Source organism: Theropithecus gelada, chromosome 3, assembly GCF_003255815.1.
Source record: "Theropithecus gelada isolate Dixy chromosome 3, Tgel_1.0, whole genome shotgun sequence".
NCBI lineage: Eukaryota > Metazoa > Chordata > Mammalia > Primates > Cercopithecidae > Theropithecus > Theropithecus gelada.
Genome location: NC_037670.1, coordinates 35,184,009 through 35,196,130, shown reverse-complemented (window position 1 = coordinate 35,196,130; position 12,122 = coordinate 35,184,009). Strand labels below are relative to the sequence as shown.

The 12,122-nt window shown below is 36.6% G+C and overlaps 1 long non-coding RNA gene across 1 annotated transcript in view; it reads left to right on the top strand.

The window, feature by feature from the left end:
• LOC112621820 overlaps positions 1-11,661 on the top strand; it is a 30,077-nt gene extending 18,416 nt beyond the window's left edge. The window contains exons 2-4 of the long non-coding RNA XR_003118779.1: positions 3,483-3,594; positions 6,214-6,428; positions 11,497-11,661. This is a non-coding gene — a long non-coding RNA (uncharacterized LOC112621820). The remainder of the gene's footprint in view (positions 1-3,482; positions 3,595-6,213; positions 6,429-11,496) is intronic.
• Positions 11,662-12,122: the final 461 nt, after the last annotated feature.

The window sequence follows — 12,122 nt, the reverse complement described above, 5'->3', positions numbered from 1 at the left end:
TTTTTTTTCCTCTCTCTCTCTCTCTCTCGTTCTTTCTCTGAAGGTTTTCCACCACTAAGAATGTTGTACGTTAACATGGGAAAGCCCAAATTAAAGGAAGCTAGTGGTTTGGCACTTTAAAATAGTTTAGAAATAGTTTTGCTAAAATATATTTCCACTGTCATGTTTTAACTTGTTTTAATAGGGTGAATATATCCTTTTATTAGTTGTAGAGCAGGCTGTGAATATTTACCTGTCGGTTAGGTGCATCTATTACAGGGAACACAGAGGAGAGATTCTTTAACTTTAGGGCGCTGTTCATTTGCTGAGAGTGGGTTGGTTAAAACCCAAGTTTGGCTCACCTTAGTGGAAAGTCACTCAGGGGTAAGAGGGAGAAAAGAGTGTTCCTATTTCCTTGTCTGTGTAATGAGTATTTAGTTTCCATGGTCATTGTCAGTTCACGTCAATAACAATTGTGTTGCACTAGAGTTCTACTTTGTATCCAACCTTCTGGCAGCTGTCCTTTCATTTTGCTTTCTTAAATGGCACATTGAAGACATGCTGATTTTGTTTTTGGGTGGGCCTAGGTTAAAATGTGAACTTGCTAACTCTATCACTTGTGTTGCTTAAAAGTTTTGTAGTTTCAATTTCCTCAAGTACCAGGTGGAGATACTAGGATTTATCTTACCATTTTATAGTAGGGAGGATTAAAACTAAGTAAGATGGCATATGGAAAATATAAAGTGCAATGCCTAATTTCCACTCATTTGGGAAAAATAATTCTTCTTGAGATATTTGATAATTTCTTTCTTTCTCATTAAAATTTGACAATTTTGCCATATTTACCATGTATTAGTATTTTTTTAATTTTTGTGAGTACATATAAGGTCTACATATTTATGGAGTTCATGAGATATTTTGGTCGGGCATGAAATGCATAGTAATCATATCATGGAAAATTGGATATTCATCCCCTCAGGCATTTATCCTTTGTGTTACAAACAATTCAGTTAGACTCTTTTAGTCATTTTTAAATGTACATTTAAATGATTATTGACTATAGTCCCCTATTGTATTATGAAATACCAGGTCTTGCTCATTCTTTCTAACTACTGTTTGTACCCATTAACCATTCCATCTCCCCCAGCTTCTGCATTACCCTAACTAGCTCCTGGTAAATATTTTTCTACAATCTATCTCTATGAATTCAATTGTTTTGATATTTAGCACGCACAAATAACCGATGACATGAGATGTTTGTCTTTCTGCGTCTGTCTTATTTCACTTAACACAATGATCTCGAGTTCCATCCTTGTTGCAACAAATGACAGGATCTCATTCCTTTTTACGGATAAATGGTACTCCATTGTGTCTATGTACCACATTTTCTTTATCCATTCATCTGTTGATGGACACTTAGGTTGCTTCCAAATCTTGGCTATCGTGAACAGTACCACAACAAACAGGGCAGTGCAGGTATCTCTTCGATATAATCGTTTTCTTTCTTGTGGGTACATCCCCAGCAGTGGGACTGCTGGATCATATGTTAGCTCTACTTTTAGGTTTGTTGAGGAACCTCCAAACTCTTCTCCATAGTGGTTGTTATATTTCCACCAGCAGGGTATAAGGGTTTCCTTTCCCTCATATCCTCACCTGCATTTGTTATTGCCTGACTTACATATAAGAGCCATTTTAACTATGGTGAGCTGCTATCCCATTGTAGTTTTGATCTGCATTTCTCTGATGATCAATGATGTTGAACATTTTTTATATGCCTGTTTTCCATTTGTAGGTCTTCTTTTGAGAAATGTCTATTCAAACATTTTTCCCATTGTTTAATCAAATTATTAGCTTTGTATTTCTATAGAGTAGTTTGAGCTCCTTATATATTCTGGTTATCAATTGCTTGCCAAGTGGGTAATCTGCAAATGTTTTCTCCAGTTCTGTGAATTTTCGCTTCACTTTGTTGATTGTTTCCTTTGCAGTGCAGAAACTTTTTAACTTGAAGTGATCCCATTTGTCCATTTTGGCTCTGATTGCCTGTGCTTGTAGAGTATTGCTCAAGAAATTTTGGCCCAGGACAGTGTGTTGGAGAGTTTCCCCATTTTTTGGTAGTAGTTTCATAGTTTGAAGTCTTGTATTTAAATCTTTAATGCGCTTATATTTGATGTTTGAATAAGGCAAGAGATAAAAATCAAGTTTCATTCTTCTGCATATGGATATTCAGTTTTCTCTGCACCATTTGTTGAAGAGGCTGTCTTTTTCTCAATATATGTTCTTGGCTCCTTTGTCACAAATGAGTTTACTATAGGTGTGTGGATTTGTTTCTCAGTTCCCTATCGTGTTCCAATCGGTCTATGCGTCTGTTTTATGCCAGTACCATGCTGCTTTCGTTACGATAGCTCTGTAGCAGAATTTGAAGTCAGGTAATGTGATTCCTCCAGTTTTGTTCTTTTCACTCAGGATAACTTTGACCATTCTGGGTCTCTCATGATTCCATATAAATTTCAGAATTTTTAAAACAATTTATGCAGAATATATCATTGGTGTTTTGAGGGGGTTGCACTGAATGTATAGATTGCTATAGGTAGTATGCATATTTTAACAATATGGATTCTTCCAACCCATGAACATGAAACTCTCTCCATTTTTTGTGTGTCCTCTTCAATTTCTTTCCTCACTATTTCATTGCTTTCATTGTAGAGATCTTTCACTTGTTTAGTTAAGCTAATTCCTAGGTATTTAAATTTGTTTCAGCTATTTTAAATGAGATTACTTTTACATTTCTTTTTCAGATTGTTCACTGTTGTCATATAGAAATGCTACTGATTTTTGTATGTTGATTTTTTTATCTTGCAACTTTACTAAGTTTATCAGTTGTAGTCGTTTATTTGTGGAGTCTTTAGGTTTTTCCAAAAATAAGATTGTATCATCAGCAATAAGGATAATTTGACTTCTTCTTTTCTAATTTGGATGCCCTTTATTTCTTTCTCTTGTTTGATTGCTCTAGTTAAGACTTTCAGTACTATGTTGAATAATAGTGAAGAAAGTGGGCATAGTTGTCGGTTCCAGATCCTAGAGGAAAGAATTTCAGTTATTCCCCATTCAGCATGATAATTCTTGTGTTTGTTTTAGATTTCCAATCCAAGTTCTGTTCATAGTGTGGAATTCTTTCTTCTATTATGCTATTGATTGTCATTTTTGATGTGCATTCTGTTTCCATCTTTTGAATTGCTTATTGTTTGCAGATTATTTCTTTGTGATATATTTTTCTATATAGCAAATGGTCTCCTTTGTTTCAATTATTTTCTTAGGCTCTGTGATAGGATGTGTCTAGTCTTTCTTCTATTCAATTTGTGTTTTTCACAATGTTATTTGCACTATGTATTGCTTCTGAACGTGATTTTATTGAGCATGCTTGGTTGACTTCCTGGCATCTATTCCACTACCCCCCATTATGTAGTAGCCATAAGGTTTGTGTATTTGATTGATTCTTCTCTTAGTTCTAGGCATGGAACCCAAGAGATCTCTAAGACAATTCATACATTTTACCCATCTTAGAGTAGCTGGTTTAGGACTGGACAAACAATCTCAGCTGCTTCAATCAGACTCATGGTAAGTACTGAAATGGAAAATTCTTTTCTCTTCTAGGCACTGTTAAATATTTTTTTAATGTAAACTGTGCAACTACTTCAGCTACTTTACTTTGAGAAAACTTAAGCTGAGAACAAATTCTACTTGACAAGGTGAGAAATACTGAGAGAGAAAATGGGAAACTAAACAGAAACCCTGATCAAGTCTTCCTTTGAGTATAACTTAACTGAAATTTCCAGTCAGACAAAGTGTTCTCTTCATAAGGTCAATTACTTTGAATTAGATTTTATTCATTTAAAACTTGCAACATTTTAACCTATTCACTTTTCTGTGCTGTCACTACCATTTATTTCCACTGATTTCTTGTCTTTACTTGTTATAATTATAATATATTCTTTTATCTAAGTAAAAATAGATGATAATCATTTCCTAAATCTAAACATTTCCTATGAAAAAGCTTTGGGACACAATTACATATTTCCTTTCACTCTTTTATAGCACTTCCATAATTTTGTAACATTTCAACCACTTTCTTTGTATTCATATTTACAAAAGGTTAATTAAGAGGTTTTTATTATGCTTGCTTATGGCAAGTGGCCTCTACTCGGACTGCTGCACTCAACGCTTTGCAAGAGGGAGCACGTGAGCAAGTAAGTGTGGGATCCAGCCAGCTGTTCCAGGCACTGACACAAGAGCACGCTCTGTGCAGGGCCCGTTCCACCCTGAGGGGAACATGGTGGCTCCCAGGTGAGGATGCCCATGACCCTGAAGCCCCAGAGCGGGTGTTACAGTGCTCTCTATTAGTTCCACTGTTCGCGGATAGTGGTGTGTTAGCAGCTCGGTTGACCCCTTGCCTCGTCGCATGGGGTGACTGCCCTCTGCTGGCAAAAGCTAAGGGCTGGTGTGACAGTATTTCTCTGTACCTGTGCCATGTGGGTTCTGAGCTCTTGTCTGGCATCCAAGAAGAACTGAGGTCACAAGGACGGTTGAAGGACGGTGAAGGTGGAGAATTTTATTGAAAAATTAAAATGGCTCTCAGCGGAGAGGGGACCTGGAGAGGAGACTGGAAGGGCAGGTCATCTTCCCCGAAGTTAAGCTGTCTCTTCCCTGGAGTTGGGTTTTCTCCCCATCTACCGACTGAGTCTGGGGTCTTTATAGGCACAAGCTGAGGAGTGCATGCTGATTGGTTTGTGAGTACGCAAAAAAGGTTAAAGTGAAGACACCACTCAAAGGTGGGCATAACAGTGTAGAAAACCAATTAGGAAAGGGTAGGTATATGTAAAATAGGTAAAGGGTGGGAATCAATCAGAGAAAAGCACACCGAATGGGAGGACAATTTCTAAATCTGGTCTGAGGATTAAACTTGTAGCTTGGCTTTCAGGCTTTAAACCGTCTTTGGCTTGGAGGTGGGCTGTTACTGTGTACTCTCCCCTATATTCCTAGGCATTTGGCTGCCTCCTGTCACTGTTAATGGGTTACAATTATGCCATTTTCCACTTGATTCTTGGACTACTTTTGAAATCATATGTTTTCATATATTTGGGGTTTGTTGCCTTTTATTTGTTTTGTAGGATAAAAATATTTTAAGACTTTTCTATTCATTATTTGTATCTCTTTATTTATTTATTTATTTGAGATGGTCTTGCTCTGTCACCCAAGCTGGAGTGCAGTGGTGTGGTCTCGGCTCACTGCAAGCTCCGCCTCCCGGGTTCCCGCCATTCTCCTGCCTCAGCCTCCCGAGTAGCTGGGACTACAGGCGCCCGCCACCACGCCTGGCTAATTTTTTGTATTTTTAATAGAGACGGGGTTTCACTGTGTTAGCCAGGAGGGTCTTGATCTCCTGACCTCATGATCCCCCTGCCTTGGCCTCCCACAGTGCTGGGATTACAGGCGTGAACCACTGCACCTGGCCTGTATCTCTTAATTATAGAAAGTATCTGTTGTATTGATTCTTTGTCTTTCATGTGTTGTAAATTTTTTCTGTTGCTTAGGTTTTCAATTGAAATTGTATTAGTTAACTATTTTTTGCATATTGTAATGTTTTTCTTAAATTTGTGACTTTATAACATATTTTACTTTGTCAACTAGAATTTATAGCTAGTGTTTATTTGTTACAACTGGGTACTTCTTTTTGTATTAAATAAGGTTTTTATTCTAAAGCCACTTCAAATACAAAGGAAAAAAACTATTCTCATTGAAATAATTTATAAATGTTACATTCACTGAGAAGTCAAATGCAATAATGATTGTGGATTCAGTGCCTCATGTGATGTTTTACTTGTGTTCTCTACACAAAGCTCAGTATTTTTATACATATAAATATATGCTATTCAAGTGCTATAAAAGTCACTTGCTTTTATGTGCTCTAGAGTCATTAAAGTTTTTAACAGTATTTAAAATCCTTTACTTTCTTCACTTTAGGTGATTATAAAATTTAAACTTTTAGAAGTAAGGTTTGGTTAGGCAACCCAAAAATTTCAATGGCTTCACAAGACAAATGGTTATTTTTTGTAGGAGCAATAGTCAAACACGATCTGATTATTGGGATTAGACAGCTTTCCTGGGCATCTTTTCTCCCAGTGGCAATTTAGGGTTTGAGCCTCTTTAATCCTTTGGCTGACTTGTTCTTTGTCTACGTAGTCCTTTTATTCAGATGGAAGATGGGAAAACACAATGCTATATACTTTGGAATACTGTATGGGCTTGTAATCAGCATACTTAATTTCAAGCCATTCCTTGGCCACTCAATGGTCACTACTAAATCACACAACCCACCCAACTGGAGAATTAAATTAAATATCTGGAGTGGTTTAATGAACATGCATTTGTGGCCACAAAAATGAAGATACAAATAAGTAGGTGATGAATTTTTACTAAAATTTGATGATTTTCTATAGAAATAAATTTGAATCTATTCAGTATATAACTTTAGGCTAGTGTCAATGCATTTAATTTTTTGTCTGCAAAATCTGCTCATGCACATCCTTGTTCAAAGAGCCACTTGCTACTTAGTGACCTTAACTGAAACATTAATTGTTTTGTGTGCCCAAATTTAACAACCAGCTATCCGGAATGATGTTATGGAAAACATTGTTATTTAAATGCCAAGAGTTTGTTCTAGATCCTGCTGTTCACTGAACAATAAACCAATCACCGAGACAGTGAGTATTGTCAGGGAAAAAGCCTTTAATTGGGTGCTATGACCGGGGAGATGGGAGATCAGTCTCCAATCCATCTCCCTGGTCAACTAAAATTAGGGATTTATGTAACAGGGAAGAAATGTAACCATGTATGGGAAAATGGGAATTAGGAAGGGGTAATGAAGCAGAATTCATCAATAGGAAGCAGACGGTTGGCTAGTTAATAATAGCAGGTGAGGGATCTAGCATCTCATTGTCCAGATGTGTTGATCTGGTAAGTTTCAATTCCTTGATGCTATCTGGGAGGTTTGGTGGCTGGTTTCCTGAGAAAGAAACTCACATAAGACAAATGTAACTTTCTCAAGTTTCAAGATGGGACAGTAAATGTCTATGTTTATTCAAAAGAAACCATAAACATCAGTTCTATGGGACATTTGGGTAGGTTTCCACATGACTTATGGAAATTAGTATTAGAGACATTTTGAATATTAGTTGCAATAAAATAGTAGTTAATATTTAAGAGGCTGTGCTAAATACATTCAATCAAATTGCTTAAGATGTAAAATAATATTTCTGTACATTTACATTCATATACATAATTATATCTCTATCCATCTATCTATCTACTTATGAAGATGAACGAATAAAGTGATCATATCCTTTTATTTTAGTCTCTGATCATCCTAACAATCTACCCATTAAACTCAATCTGATTCCCCACCTCTGCAGACTTCTTTATCCTCAGCTGAACCACTGGACTCTCATTTATAGGCTTAGTTCTCTTTCATCCTTATGACAAATGCTCTGGCCATTCAGGAGTAAGATAAGGAACTCACATTTACCCCTTGATATTTATAATAATGTTGCCTTAACTTCGTGCTATATTCTAATTCTGCACTAATGCCTATTCCTAGAAATATGGGCTGGACTTCACACCTCACTTCAGCTGACTGGTATTCTGTTTTACACTTTGAGTCTCAGTCCTGGTTTATAACCTCCCTGTTTTTTATTTTATTCTAAACATGAGGTGACATCTTACTATTTCTGGGTTCCTCTTAGTACTAATTCCCTAATCCTATACTTCCATCTGATGGCTAGGACTGTGATACCCTATGCTAATCATCTCTGCTATGACCTGCCTATGTCAAAACCCAGCTTAAAGTTGTCATGGTTCATCAGACTAGCCTTTCCCTAAATTGGACCTTACTTATGCCTACTAAAGTCAGCTACCTAAGAGCTACTTGTGGTCTTAAATCTCTAACTAATAAACTGCATCAGGCTCTTGTCCTTCAGGCCTTTCCCTAATCCCAGGTCCTGTCTAATTCTAAACATTTTCACCCACCATTTTACTCAGTTCTCCTCTTCTTGCTAGGGCCATATGCAGGATTGTGCCCAGTCTCAGGTAAAAATATTGTATGTGTGTGTATGTGTGCATATTCATGTGCGTATATCTGAGCATATGTGTCTGTGTTTACTATATTTGATAATAAACCATTATGCAAGAGACATTAATTTTGTTGCTTTTGCTCACTTATCTTTATATATTTATTTTAATTGCACGCTCACTTGAAACAGCTTAACTTTCTTTGGTTACTTTTTAAATTAAATTATATTTTATTGGTTGCAATCACTGTTATCTTCCCTTGTTTGTTTATGTTATTAATGTCAGGCCTTCAAAGAACTGTGGGAATACTAATTATAGTTTGAGCGTGCAGATTGGGCCATTCATGTGATTATTTATTTCCTCAAACATTAATTTACTACTGTGTAGAAAGGTGCCAAAGTATTCTGAACCCACACTAAACGGTTGCATAGCATCTTGTGGGCTTCACTTTGGAAAGAATGGCAGGATCAAAGAGACCAAAATATCTGATTTGTTCCATATGTTATAGCTCATCCCTAATGACAGAGTGGAGACCTGTCAATATTGCTTCTATTGCCCATGGTGAGTGAAATGATCAAATATTTCAGGCTCAATATGGTCCTGCTTGAGATCTTACTCTGGGAATGCTAGAAGAATAAACATTACACTTCCGCAAGTTTTACAAATGTTTGTCAAAGATTTTGTGCTAAAACTGAGGATATACATACTTGTTTTTGGTCTACTGCTCAGTATAATTATTATTTATAATTTATATCTTCATACCACCTGTTTGTTAAAACTCCAAGCCTGTGTCTCTAATCTTTGTCAAATAAAACTGAACTCCTATTTTTCCCACTTTCACCCAACAAAATAAATATACATGACCTCTTTCTTTATTTGTCTTTAACCTAGATCCTACTACACTATTCTCTTCATCTCTATTGTTTCTTTCATTATTATTATTATTATTATTATTATTATTATTATTATTATTTTCAAGAGAGAGTTTTGCTATTGTTGCCCAGGCTGGTGTGCAATGGTGCGATCTCAGCTCATTGAAACCTCCACCTCCCAGGTTCAAGCAATTCTCCTGCCTCCGCCTCCTGAGTAGCTGGAATTACGGGAGCCCGCCACTATGCCTGGCTATTTTTTTTTTTCATATTTTTAGCAGAGATGTGGTTTCACCATGTTGGCCAGGCTGATCTCTAATTCCTGACCTCAGGTGATCCACCTGCCTTGGCCTCCCAAAGTGGTGGGATTACAGGTGTGAGCCATGTGCCTGGCCTCTGTATTGTTTCTTGATCATCTCTCATGAATACTCTCCCTCACAGAACAGGAACAACTGTTTTGGACCCCTCCTCTTAGATCATATCTTTTTGTTTTAATTTCTCATTTTATTAAAAAATAGTTTTAGTCAACATTCTCATTATAATTTGCAATAATACTTCCTTGTGTTTTAAAACATTGTTATACGTCTTCCACAGTAGACCAAAAACCTCAAGAAAGCAAGTCCATTGGTAGAGCAAGTACATTTGTTAATCACATAATCACTCTATCATGAATAATATCAGCATATAATTATATACCAATGTCTTAAACAGTAGAATATCTGAGCATAGTTTAGATATAATAATACATATTCCTCAGCCAGAGTCAACCTAAAGATAAAAGTACCCGAATTCCTTCCTTCCCTCTACTATCTACTCATATCCCTGCAGGTTTTCCTGTCTTTCACATGACCCTCCATGGTAAACTGTTAAGACTTGCAATCAACTGCTGAAATCACCTGCCGGTAACTCTCACTGGCTGAACCCAACGAGATGCCAGAGAACAAGAGAGCGACTGACTTACTTTTTTTGTTTTTTTTTTTCGTTTTTGAGCGCTATATTTACATCATACACAATAAGTTGTGTATATTTCTCAGATAGAAAAGTCCTGGTGAGTTAGAAACTATTTCTCAAATTTTAATGTGAACAGTAAACTGGGTAATTTGTCCTGCAGAAATTTTTTTCAGGATATCTGGAATAAAAGTCTGAGTTTCTAAATTTCTAGCAAGCTTACCAGTAACACCAATGTTTTGGGCTCAAGAAGAATATTGTGCCAAACATCAAATCAGTGGAAGAGCCTGAATTTTTCCCAGTTTTTCTGACCTGTAAACAAAGATGAGAGCCTTCATTTCCAAAGAGAGATATATGTAAAAAAAATTCAAGAAGGAAGGGAAGCTTCCAGATTAAATGTGACGGTTTATGCACATTATCTGGCAAATCTCCCTAAGATACTTAATAAAGAAGAGAAAAATAATTAGCTCTATAATAGAAAAATCTGTCAGAAATCTCTATGGCTGAGTAAATTTAACATTAACTGTCCTAGGACAAATCTTTATCATGTGCTGATTTACACAGGAAAACACATCATCACTGCGGTGATATTGCCACCCCCCACAAAGTAAATTATAAACTAAATTTAATTATAAAGAAACGTCAGTTCTATGCAAAGTTCAAAATACAGATGTCTCCCATGTTCTGTAAATTGTTTTACTTTTATTTTAAGTTCAGGGTTACATATGCAGGATGTGCAGGTTTTTTACATTGGTAAACCTGTGTCATGGGGTTGGTTGTAAAGATTATTTCATCACCCAGGCATAACACCCAGTATCCCTTAGTAATTTTTCCCACTTCTCTCCCTCCTCCCACCCTCTGCCCTCCGATAGGCCCCAGTGTGTGTCCCTCTATGTGTCCCTCTGTGTGTCCATGTGTTCTCATCATTTAGCTCCCACTTATAAGTGAGAACCTGCAGTATCTGGTATTCTGTTTCTGCGTTAGTTTGCTAAGGATAATAGCCTCCAGCTCCATCCATGTTCCTGTAAAGGACATTATCTTATTATTTTTTATGGCTGCATAGTATTCCATGGTACCACATTTTCTTTATCCAGTCTATCATTAATGGGTATTTGGGTTTGTTGATGTCTTTGTTATTGTGAATAATGCTACAATAAACATATGCATGCATGAGTCTTTATAATAGAACAATTTATATTCCTTTGGGTATCTACCCAGAAATGGGATTGTTGGGTTGAATGGTAGTTCTGTCTTTAAGTCTTTGAGGATTCACCACTCTCTCTTCCACAATGATTGAACTAATTTGCACTCCCACCAACAGTGGAAAACAATTCCCTTTGCTCCACAACCTAACCAGCATGTTATTTTTTGACTTTTTAATAAGAGCCATTTTGTTGTGAGACAGTATCTCATTGTGATTTTGATTTGCATTTCTCTAATGATCAGTTATGTTGAGCTTTTTTCATATGATTGTTTGCCGCATGTATGTCTTTTTTTTGAAAAATGTCTGTTTATGTTCCTTGCCCTCATTTTAATGGAGTTGGTTTTTTTTTTCTTGGAAATTGGTTTAAATTCCTTATAGGTGCTGGATATTAGACTTTTGTCAGACACATAGACCAGTGGAACAGAACAGAGAACCCAGAGATAAGAGAACACACCTTCAACCATCTGATCTTCGACAAACCTGACAAAAACAAGCAATGGGGAAAGGAATCCCTTTTCAATAAATGGTGCTGGGAGAACTGGCTGGCCATATGTGGAAAACTGAAACTGGACCCCTTCCTTACACCATATATAAAAATTAACTTAAGAGGGATTAAAAACGTAAATGTAAAACCCCAAACTAAGAAAACCCTGGAAGACGACTAAGGCAATACCATTCAGGACATAGGCATGGACAAAGATTTCATGAGAAAAATGCCAAAGGCAACTGCAAGAAAACAAAAAATCGATAAATGGGTCCTAATTAAACTGAAGAACTCTGCACAGCAAAAGAAACTGTCTGCAGAGTGAACAGACAACCTACGGAATGGGAGAAAATATTTGCACTGATTTACTTTCACGAAGTCAGTTTGTGAAAGAAAAAGAGAACAAGTAGCATTTGAAAGGCAATGGCTAATTTCTGACGAAGCAATGAAGACGTTGGAATCCAATAGAGTTGAGTGCAAATATGAGCACACTGCTTTCTTACTGTATAACTTTGAATAA